This window comes from Hordeum vulgare, chromosome 6H (assembly GCF_904849725.1).
Source record: "Hordeum vulgare subsp. vulgare chromosome 6H, MorexV3_pseudomolecules_assembly, whole genome shotgun sequence".
Lineage (NCBI taxonomy): Eukaryota > Viridiplantae > Streptophyta > Magnoliopsida > Poales > Poaceae > Hordeum > Hordeum vulgare.
The window spans coordinates 137,885,436-137,894,854 of record NC_058523.1 but is presented as its reverse complement, the minus strand read 5'-3'; the positions used below and the strand labels follow the sequence as shown (position 1 = coordinate 137,894,854).

The following is a 9,419-nucleotide window of genomic DNA, read 5'->3' as shown; positions in this document are numbered from 1 at the left end:
AGAACGGGGAGTCGGCCGGATGGGCTTCGGGCGGGCCGCGTGCGGGCTCGGGCGGGCCCGGCGGCTGGGGGAGGAGAGAGAGGTGGCAGAGGCAGTTAGGGTTTCGGGGGTAGGTGGTGCGGATTTCGAGGTAGGGAAGAGGGGCTGTCTAAAAATGCACTCGGGAACTATATATAGACAAATGGGGGTGGGCTAGGTTTAGCGAAATTTCGACCCGGATCCAACCGCGCGCTCGGATTCGACTAATTCCGAACGCGTGACGGACGAGTGGCTGTGTAGAGTATGTATCAGGAGACGAGAGGGAAAGCGGGCGGCGCGACAACGATTTTTAAAACACCGACAAACGTCCGATGGTAGACCGAATATGGTGCCGCTACGATTGACCGTTCGGGTACCAGACGAACTCCGATCGCGACGAAATTCGACAGGCGGCCTAGCTATATAAAAATAAGACCGCACGTCAAATTTCAACCTCATCGAAGAAAGTTTTACGCACACTTTTAAAACACGGTTTCGAACGATGCCGCGGGCGCGTGCGTGTGCGGTCGGGCTCAGAACGGACAACGACGAGAACCGGCAACTAACAACGGATGCAAGTTTTGAAAAAAATTGCAGCAACGGGGTGCCGATGCAATGCAGATGATGCGCATGATGCGACAAAAGAAAATAGACACACGACGAAAACGGAATAAAGGGGGAATCTTCTGGGGCGTCGGCATCGGGCTGTCACATAGTTGGAGCACCCCTTCAGGATTAAATATTTCGGAAAGCCGGCCCTCGGTTATGTGGCAACTTGGAAACTTTGTTTAACATCCGGTTCTAGGCGACTTGAAGTAAACTTAATTAAGACTTGCCAACTGAGTGCGTAATCGTGACTGTCTCTTTCGTGAGCTCCTTCTCTGATCGAGGACACGGTGGGGTTATGTATGATGTAAGTAGTTGTTCAGGATCATTCATTTGATCATCAATAGTTCAAGTCCGCTATGCGTAGATCATCCCCCTCTTATTCTTGTACTCGTAAGTTAGCTACCTCAAATAAATGCTTAGTCGCTTTCTGTAGCCTCACCACTTAACCATACCTCACCCAATAAGCTTTGCTAGTCTTGATACATTTGGAAATGAGATTGCTGAGTCCCTGTGGCTCACAGATTACTAGAACACCAGTTGCAGGTAGGGGTAAAGAGTTACTTTGACGTGAGCGCGCTGATTGTGCTATTTGGAGTTTCTTCTTCTTCTTCTTCATCATCGATCTAGGATGGGTTCCAGGCCGGCATCTTGGGATAGCAAGGATGGACATCGTTCTTTTATCGTTTGTTTTTGTCCGTAATCGGACCCTGCTCTTCTCCATGATGACTGTATATTGCTGTATTGATGTAGCTTGTGGCGAGTGTAAGCCAATTCCTTATACTCATCTTTTCAGTAAATGTACTTGTAGCGATATCCATTCTTGCGAAACAATGAGATGCGTTTCTATCCCTGTCAAGGCCCTCGCGCCAAAATAAGGATATGATCGCATCTTGGGCGTTACACGCCAATAGATCTGTTTGTTAACCACCTACTCTTTACGGATGACAGCCTGCTGCTTTTCAAAGCGAGTGTTGAAGGGGCGACGGTGGTATCAAACCTGTTGACTACCTATTGCAATGGTTCTGGACAGAAAGTTAACAATGCAAAGTCCTCAATCTTTTTCAGTAAAGGGTGCCCTCAAACTGTTAGAGATTCCATTAAAATGTCGCTGGATGTGCACAAGGAAGAACTATGTGAGAGGTACTTAGGTTTGCCGACCGACGTGGGACAGGGAAGCAAGGGGACTTTTAAGTACCCGCGGGACAAAGTTTGGAAGAATATTAAAGGATGGATGGAGAAGATGCTTTCGTATGGTGGGAAGGAAGTTTTGATAAAGGATGCTGCTCAAGCAATACCAGTTCTTTTCGATGGCATGCTTCAGGTTCGCCGATCGCCTCCCTGGTGATTAACCCTCCCCAAAGTGTGTTAGATCTTATTGATGCCTCGGCTAGTGCATGGCGAGAGGATGAACTCCGCATAATTTGTATTCAGATTGATGTTGAGGTAATCTTATCTATTCCGTTATGCACGAGGAGGATGGCTGATTTTTGGGCGTGGGGTGAAGATCACTGCAAATTGTTTTCGGTAAGTTCAACTTACAATATGCTTCTAAAGTCAAAAAGGGATGGAGAGAACCTACTGGATGGCACAGGTGGGGCTTCTGCTATGGATCGAGAGAAGCGGGCATGGGTTTCCTTGTGGAACATTAAGGTTCCCTCCAAGTTGAAGAACTTTGTGTGGCGGCTTTGCACGGACACAGTTCCAACTACGAATCTCCTTTGTCATCGACATATGGCTACCAGTTCTATTTGCCACTCCTGTACGACGGAAGATAGCTGGAAGTATGCTCTGATAGACTGCATCTCGGCTAGATGTGTGTGGTCTTTGTTATCCGAAGAAGTGATGGAAAAGATGAATGCGAACCTGAACCTTAATGCCAGAAGTTGGATCTTCACTATGCAGGAACTCCTATAGCAGCAAATGTTCAACCGTATGGTGGTTACTCTCTAGGCTATTTGGAGATCTAGGCGACGAGCAATTCATGAAGAGATATACGACAGTCCGCTAGAGAACCACCGTTTCATCGAGGCATTTCTATGAGATATTGATATAGCTTCTAAACCTGCACATTGTAGTCCTTCGTTAAGGCTTCCAAAACCAATGGGTGGATTCCCCCGCCACTAGGCTTCGTCAAGATGAATGTAGATGCCGCTACTTCTGATGGTTGCGGTGTTGTTGGGGTGGTGTGTAGAGATTCTGAGGAATTTTTTCTGGGGGCTTCAGCCATCTCTTTTTAACATATACATGATCCGGTTGTCTTGAAACCTCTAGCGATGAGAGAGGCGATGACTCTAGCACGTGATGTTTATGTCCAGAAGATTCAAGTGGCATCGGATTGCAAGACTATGATGGATGATATCAAGCAAAGAGCAAAAGGGAAAAATGCAACTATCATAGCTGAGATCATTGAGCGTTCTAATACGTTCACTGCTTGTAATTTCATTCATGAATTTAGGATTTCGAATTTCGAGGCTCACACACTCGCTAGGCATGCTTTGTCTCTTGATATAGTCGTCATGTTTGGTTAGGCCTGCGTGGAGATTTACATTTTCTACCTGTAAAGGTTGTCTCAGTTTAATAAAGCCTGACGAGTTTATAAAAAAAAACTATAAGGTTCCTCGAATATTCGACGAGCCATAAAAAAGAAAAAAAAAGAGCTATTTGACGAGGTTCCCTAAAGAAAAGGCTATTTTATTACGAGGATTGCGCGAGGAAAGCACCTGCACCTGGCGGCGGTAGTTCATCGAGGAATTTACTTACTCGCTCCTCGGCGCTCGCCGGAAAATCGTCCGTCCGTGTCGGCGGCAGAAGGAAACTACGGATGGTGGAGGAGAAGGTCAGTTCCTCTAGTCCCTCCATTCGCCCCCCTGTAAATCTGTCCTTGCGGATCGATCTCGCGGCGACGAGGCGGCCATGGAGCCGGATCTGGAGATGGCGGCCATGAGAAAGAAAGTAGAGGATGAGGTGCTTGGCACCTGGCTGTGGGACAAGGAGCTGGATTCCATCCTGCAGGAACAGCAAGAGCGAGACGACGAAGGTGATTACGAGTACTACGAACCAGACGAACCACCCGGATCAGATGAAGAAGAAGAGGAGCTCCACTGTGGTTCTTCCGGGTACGGATATACATTCTACTACGACGACGGGAACCCTTACTACGTCGCCGACATGGAGGAGAGGTGGGAGAATCAGATCCAGTTTCCTCCGACCATGCCCAGCGCCAAGGGATCGTGGGGGGTCTGGGAGGGGTCTCTTCAGGTCGAGGGCCCGTGTCAGCTCGATTCAGGCCTGTTATCTGCGCAGAGCTTGCGTAAGTGGGCATAGTTAATTACATTTGTGTACTATTTTTTATGTTCTGATGAATCCACTTAGTTTTAAGCATATGATGACTACTACTCCCTCTGTAAAGAAATATAAGAGCATTTACATCATTAAAGTAGTGATCAACGCTTTTATATTTCTTTATAGAGTACATTTTATAAATTTGAACCCACAAATTCTAGAACATCACAATCTGAAAGATTGGCGGTCAGCTTCTAAACATCAAGCGCCTATGGGTTCATAGAAATTTTGATATATACTGCGTGTTAAAATTTTATTTCTACACCATGTCCAATGATTTGCTTGTGAGCCAAGGGAAGGAAGTTCCATTAGTCACAAAAAAAAAATGCCTAAGCATGTGTAAATCAAAAATCGAGAGAACTCTTCCTTGGGTTCTATTGTAAGATTCCCAAGTTCTAAACTATATGGCGTTATCCGTGTATTTACAGCACAAATTTTGATATCTAATAATTTGTTTTCACATCGCCTGCAGTGCCTCCACTGCCAAAATGGGAAAACCGTTGGGTGGACAAAATGGAGAACGAACCTTGTCGACGGGCTATCCAAGTGTTCAGTTTGAATTTATCGTCTCCACATGATACCGCCGTAGATGTCTACGGTATGTTTGCATTCCGGGATCTACGAAACAACCAACTACGCAACTATGTCTTTGAGTACTCTAGAGACAAACCATGTAAACTTAAGCCGGTGAGTTATGTTGTACCTTTTCTCATTTTCTCTTTATTGAAGAAACATATATGATATATGTCGAACTATACAATATACAGGGTTCTTGTAAGCTTCAACCTCTACTTAACCCGCATCAAGGCATCTACGCGGTTGGGCTTGTGCTAATTGAGTATCGTTTGCTAATTAAAGACGAAGAAGGTGAAGATGATAAGGTGTTAATAGACGGATATTCGGTGTATGCTCCATCTTTCTATGCAGAATATGAAAGGCTCCATTGGCACATTAACACTGGCCACCACGGCAGCGTCGATCTAAGAATGGTTGCTATCCCAAAAGCCGTGTTGGCTGTGTTGGAGTTTGAGGTTCATCATCTTGGGGACAATTTGTTTGATTCACTTACGATAACTGCGGTCTATAGAACCATGCAAGGGGGTGCTTTTTCAGTCTTCAATGGCAAGTTGCGTGTTTGCAGGCTACCACCGGTCACGGTTTGTGTGGATTACACCGAGAATTTGACTATAGACTATACACCCACAACCGTCCCTCAGGTGATGATAATTGCTATCCTGATGGCGTTGTTGGTGATTTGAAAATTCCCGGATATTTTCATTACGACATTGAGGATATTACATTTGACACGGTGTGGTTTGAACCGCAAAAGAGTGGAAGCTCTACAAAAATTTCAAGTAATATGTACGGTCTTGTAATGTCAGTGAAGGTCACATGGTCTAGCCTGTGTGAACCATGTCACTAAGATTTATATGTCCAAGGTTTGTACAATATACTTTTATATAAAAGTGTTTTCTTAGTTAGCATTGATTAGTTTAGAGTTAATTCCACTCTTTACCCATAGGTTCCACGTTTGTGACAGATAGATTTATATGTCCAACGTTTGTACAATATACTTTTATATAGAAGTGTTTTCTTAGTTAGCATTGATTAGTTTAGAGTCAATTCCACTCTTTACCCGTTTGTGACAGATATTACTTCATTTATACCCCATTTAAGCGAACATGTGCCACATTTTACCCTATCTAGTATTTCCCCCGGTTCTAGTGCTGAGTAGACGTGCCAGTTCTGAGGTTTTTCATTTTCTTTAGTTTCACGATCGTTGGCACGGCCGCCAGGGCAGGCTGTATTTCGTGGATGGATGTGGAGCTCTGTATTGTCGGTTTTCTCCAAAATACCTCTGTAATAAATACAGACCTACAACCATCGTTTTCAATCTAGGCAAAAATTATACAGCGACCGGTAATATACACGGGTAGAATAATTCCGGGTGTATATATTTACACCGAATCCAAGCAGGGCATTATCTGTAGCTGCAACTGAGGCCACAACCAAGCCATGCCCACGGGCCAAGGCAGAGCAGAGGTGGCACCGCCAAGAGAAAACGCACCGGCCATGGTGCCAGCTATGGCGGTCGGCGGCGTGAGGCCAACATGGCGGCCAGCGGCGTCTCCAGAAATTCAGGGAGCCATGACAGAATGCAAATTAGGGTCCTAATTTTTTATGGGAAATGATTCCCTTCAACCGTGGTGGCGAGCTTCCGTCGCTTTCAGATCCGTTAGATGGGCTCTAAAATAGATGGTCGGGAGCCAACTTTTCCGTGTTCAACCTTGTCCTGCTTCATTGTTTTAAAAAGAGGTTCTACAACTAGTCTTTTGTTGCAAACCTATGAGAGGCTAGATCTTGCAGCTTTCATGATAAAATTATACCACAACACGATCCATCTTGTAAAAAATAATAATTCTGCAACAGGTATCATTTTACAAAAATTAAAATAAAATAAATCATGCAACATAAAGCATGTTGAAAAAAATGCAACATAATATCCGTTGCAAATGTTTTCGTAACAAGATGTTTGTTGCAAAATGAGAAGACATCCGTCTAATCGCTTGTATCATATGTGATGGCTCGCTAGGCGTGGATCTTTTTTAAAAGATCCGCCGGCCGACGCACAGTTCCAAGGACCCATGCTTAATTGCATAGGCATTGGGGTACATATTACGATATCACATAGGATCACAGAGAAACTATAGAACAATCCTTGAGTTTTGCCTTACAACATCTCATACAATACAAATAATGAAAAAAGCTATCTAATCAACACAGTTTCTTATCGGATTCAACCGCGACTATGCATTCTCCATACCTACGCCTCCAGCAAACAAGCTCACTAGAGAAGAAAGAAATGAATCCGCGGGTATCTTTCTTTTCATTTGGATCGATATAGTCTGATCCATCTTTTTAGGCACAAACTTAAAGAAAAATAGTTAACACGTTCAAACTTGTAACACAATTAAACATTAAAAGAAGGTTAACCGCACGCCAAAGTTCACATAAGCATTAATTAAGCATAACTAAAAGAAAACTATGCGCCTTTCGTGCGTTGCCCGAGGCATCCTCGTCGGAGCCAGGGTTGATGAGGTCGACCAACTCCGGCGACGGACCAGCCTAGCGAATGCAACCTCCTAGGTTGGGCCGCATAATGCGTCGGCTGCACCACTAATTGGACTACTTCGCTGCGGGTATGGCGCTCCTCCTTCTCCTCCTTCCAGCATGCCCCCTCCTCTTACCATGCCCAACGGGCACAACGCTCCGTCTCCTCGCGCTCCACCTACATCAGAAGCTTGCCCTCCACCCGATCCTCCACCAACGAGCGGGACTTCCAATGCTCCAGATACACTGCCTCCTGCGCGAGCATGGTACCGAGCCGCACGGCAGGCGCCACCCACTCTCGCACCCACCCTCCCACACGCATCGCTTCGCCGACCTCTCTGTCTGTTGCGGCTCGGCCTTGGGCATGGGAAGCCTCGACGACGACGGGCGGATCAAGCAGTCCCCGACCGCACACACGGCGAGGGCCTCTGCTAGCTGCACCTGGTAGGTGGCCTCCTCCTCCTCTTTCTTGCGTTGGGGTCTCTGACGGGGGTATAACCCCGAGGTAGGCTCATCGAGCCTATTCCGTTGCGTCCAAGTATAAATGGAATCATCAGCTTCCTCCAAAGGGCCAACTCCTCCTGGCCGGCTAGGAAGCGCTTGCCGGCTAGGGGCGAGACGACAACTCCTCCTGTCCGGCTAGGGGCGAGACGACAACTTCAAGGCCGGCTAGCGAGGCCGCTAGCCGGCTAGATAACTCTTGTCACATCCAATCCTAGGCTGTGACGAGACTCTATGATTAAAGGTGAAGACGCGTCAGCACGGGTACAAGGTTGAGGAGCACGGCAGATACAATGTCAGCGGCCATGTCGCTGACCTAGGCCGACTCCGATCCGTCAACCCAGCAGAGTACCAACCCGTCAGCACCCACTCCATTACCAAGCCCGGTGTGGTAACAGTGGAGACGGCCGTACCGGCGACCCATGACGAATCTCGCAAGACGACGCTGGACGTACCACACGTGTCCTGCGTGGGCCTCATGCGAGAGCCCCATTTGCTGGCCGGCAGGTCCCATGGCCAGATGGGACCTCTCAGCCGACGGGCCCCTCCAACGACAAGACTAGACCACAACGGCCCCCCTGGCCAGCCGGCGAGGCTGCCAGGCGGGTCCCTCTTATGTACTTTTATCCATATTTTAGGTCGGTGGGTTCATCTATAAAACCCCCCGATCCCCCTCCATGTAGAGGGTCGGCCGACTACGCACACACACAGACCCACTCATACAGGAGAGGTAGACGCGAGCCGGCTGCTCCTTCTTCCTCTTCCGTCGAACAACTCAAGGAGAACACTGTAATATCTTTGGTTCATCAACCATTCCCGCAGGACTAGGGGTACTATCTCCCAGGAGAGCCCCGAACCTGGGTACATCGTGCGTCTATCTCGCTTGTACCAATCCCGTTCCCGGAGCCAACCGGTGTCCTTCGGTTCCCACCACTCTCGATTAGCCTACCCATGGCTACTGTCGTGAGCAAACGACGAGAATTGGCGCCCACCGTGGGGCCGTCCGCGGCACCGTTCGGAGTTACGCTCCGTGCGGGACCCTTCGCCAACACCACTGAATGCCTCGCGTCCGGATCGATCAGCATTCCCGTGGAGCCGGCCCTTGCGGAAGTTTCCGCGATGCTGACCGATGATCCAAGCCGTCGCATGGACTCTGATGAGGAGTTCGCCAGCGGGCAACTGCCCAGCGATGTCGTCGCCGACGTCGCGAACCTCAGCGTTCTCTTCAGCGACCTGTGCCTCGACGATGAGCCTCGCCACCTCGGCGAGGGCATCGACATCGACGCGCTATGCACAAGCTTCATCAGGCTCTCCCTTGAGGATGTGCTTGCACCTGATGAGTACCCTAGCGAGGTACTCGTCTGCGACGATCCACCTTCATCTGTGGGATGCCTTGCCCCGCATAACATCGCCATCATCTCCAACCTCATGGAGGTGATGGTTATCAGTGCTGGCACCAGTAAGGCTAATTGCAAGGCTTCAACGGATGCAACCGACCCCGCCGCGGGCTCTGCAGACCCGCTTCACGCCAGCCTTGCCGGCTTGAAGACGCCCATTGCTACAACTGCAAACCCACCGATGCTAGGGCCTCACTCGAGGAGGCCCGCAAGAAGATCCTCGAAGAGGGCATTGTTATCGCCGCCGCCAAGCGTCGGATGGAGGCCACGCAACGTGAGTATAACTCCGCTTACGACTTCACTCCAGCTGCTGATGGTCCCAGCCGGTGCGGCGAAGTCCGCAGCCGTGGCTGGGTCATCGCTGAAATCTTAGGTGGCAAGGAGCCCATCTATGATACCCCCGTGGCCAACATGCAGGCCGCCCAGGCGGCCATGGCAGAG

At 48.5% G+C, this 9,419-nt stretch overlaps 1 pseudogene across 1 annotated transcript; it reads left to right on the top strand.

Annotated features, from left to right (window-relative positions):
• Window positions 1-3,313: 3,313 nt before the first annotated feature.
• On the top strand, window positions 3,314-5,450 carry LOC123401041 (annotated as a pseudogene). Its single transcript, XR_006611009.1, has 3 exons — window positions 3,314-3,937; window positions 4,442-4,656; window positions 4,737-5,450. The product of XR_006611009.1 is annotated as an uncharacterized LOC123401041 (transcript).
• The last annotated feature ends 3,969 nt before the right edge of the window (window positions 5,451-9,419 follow it).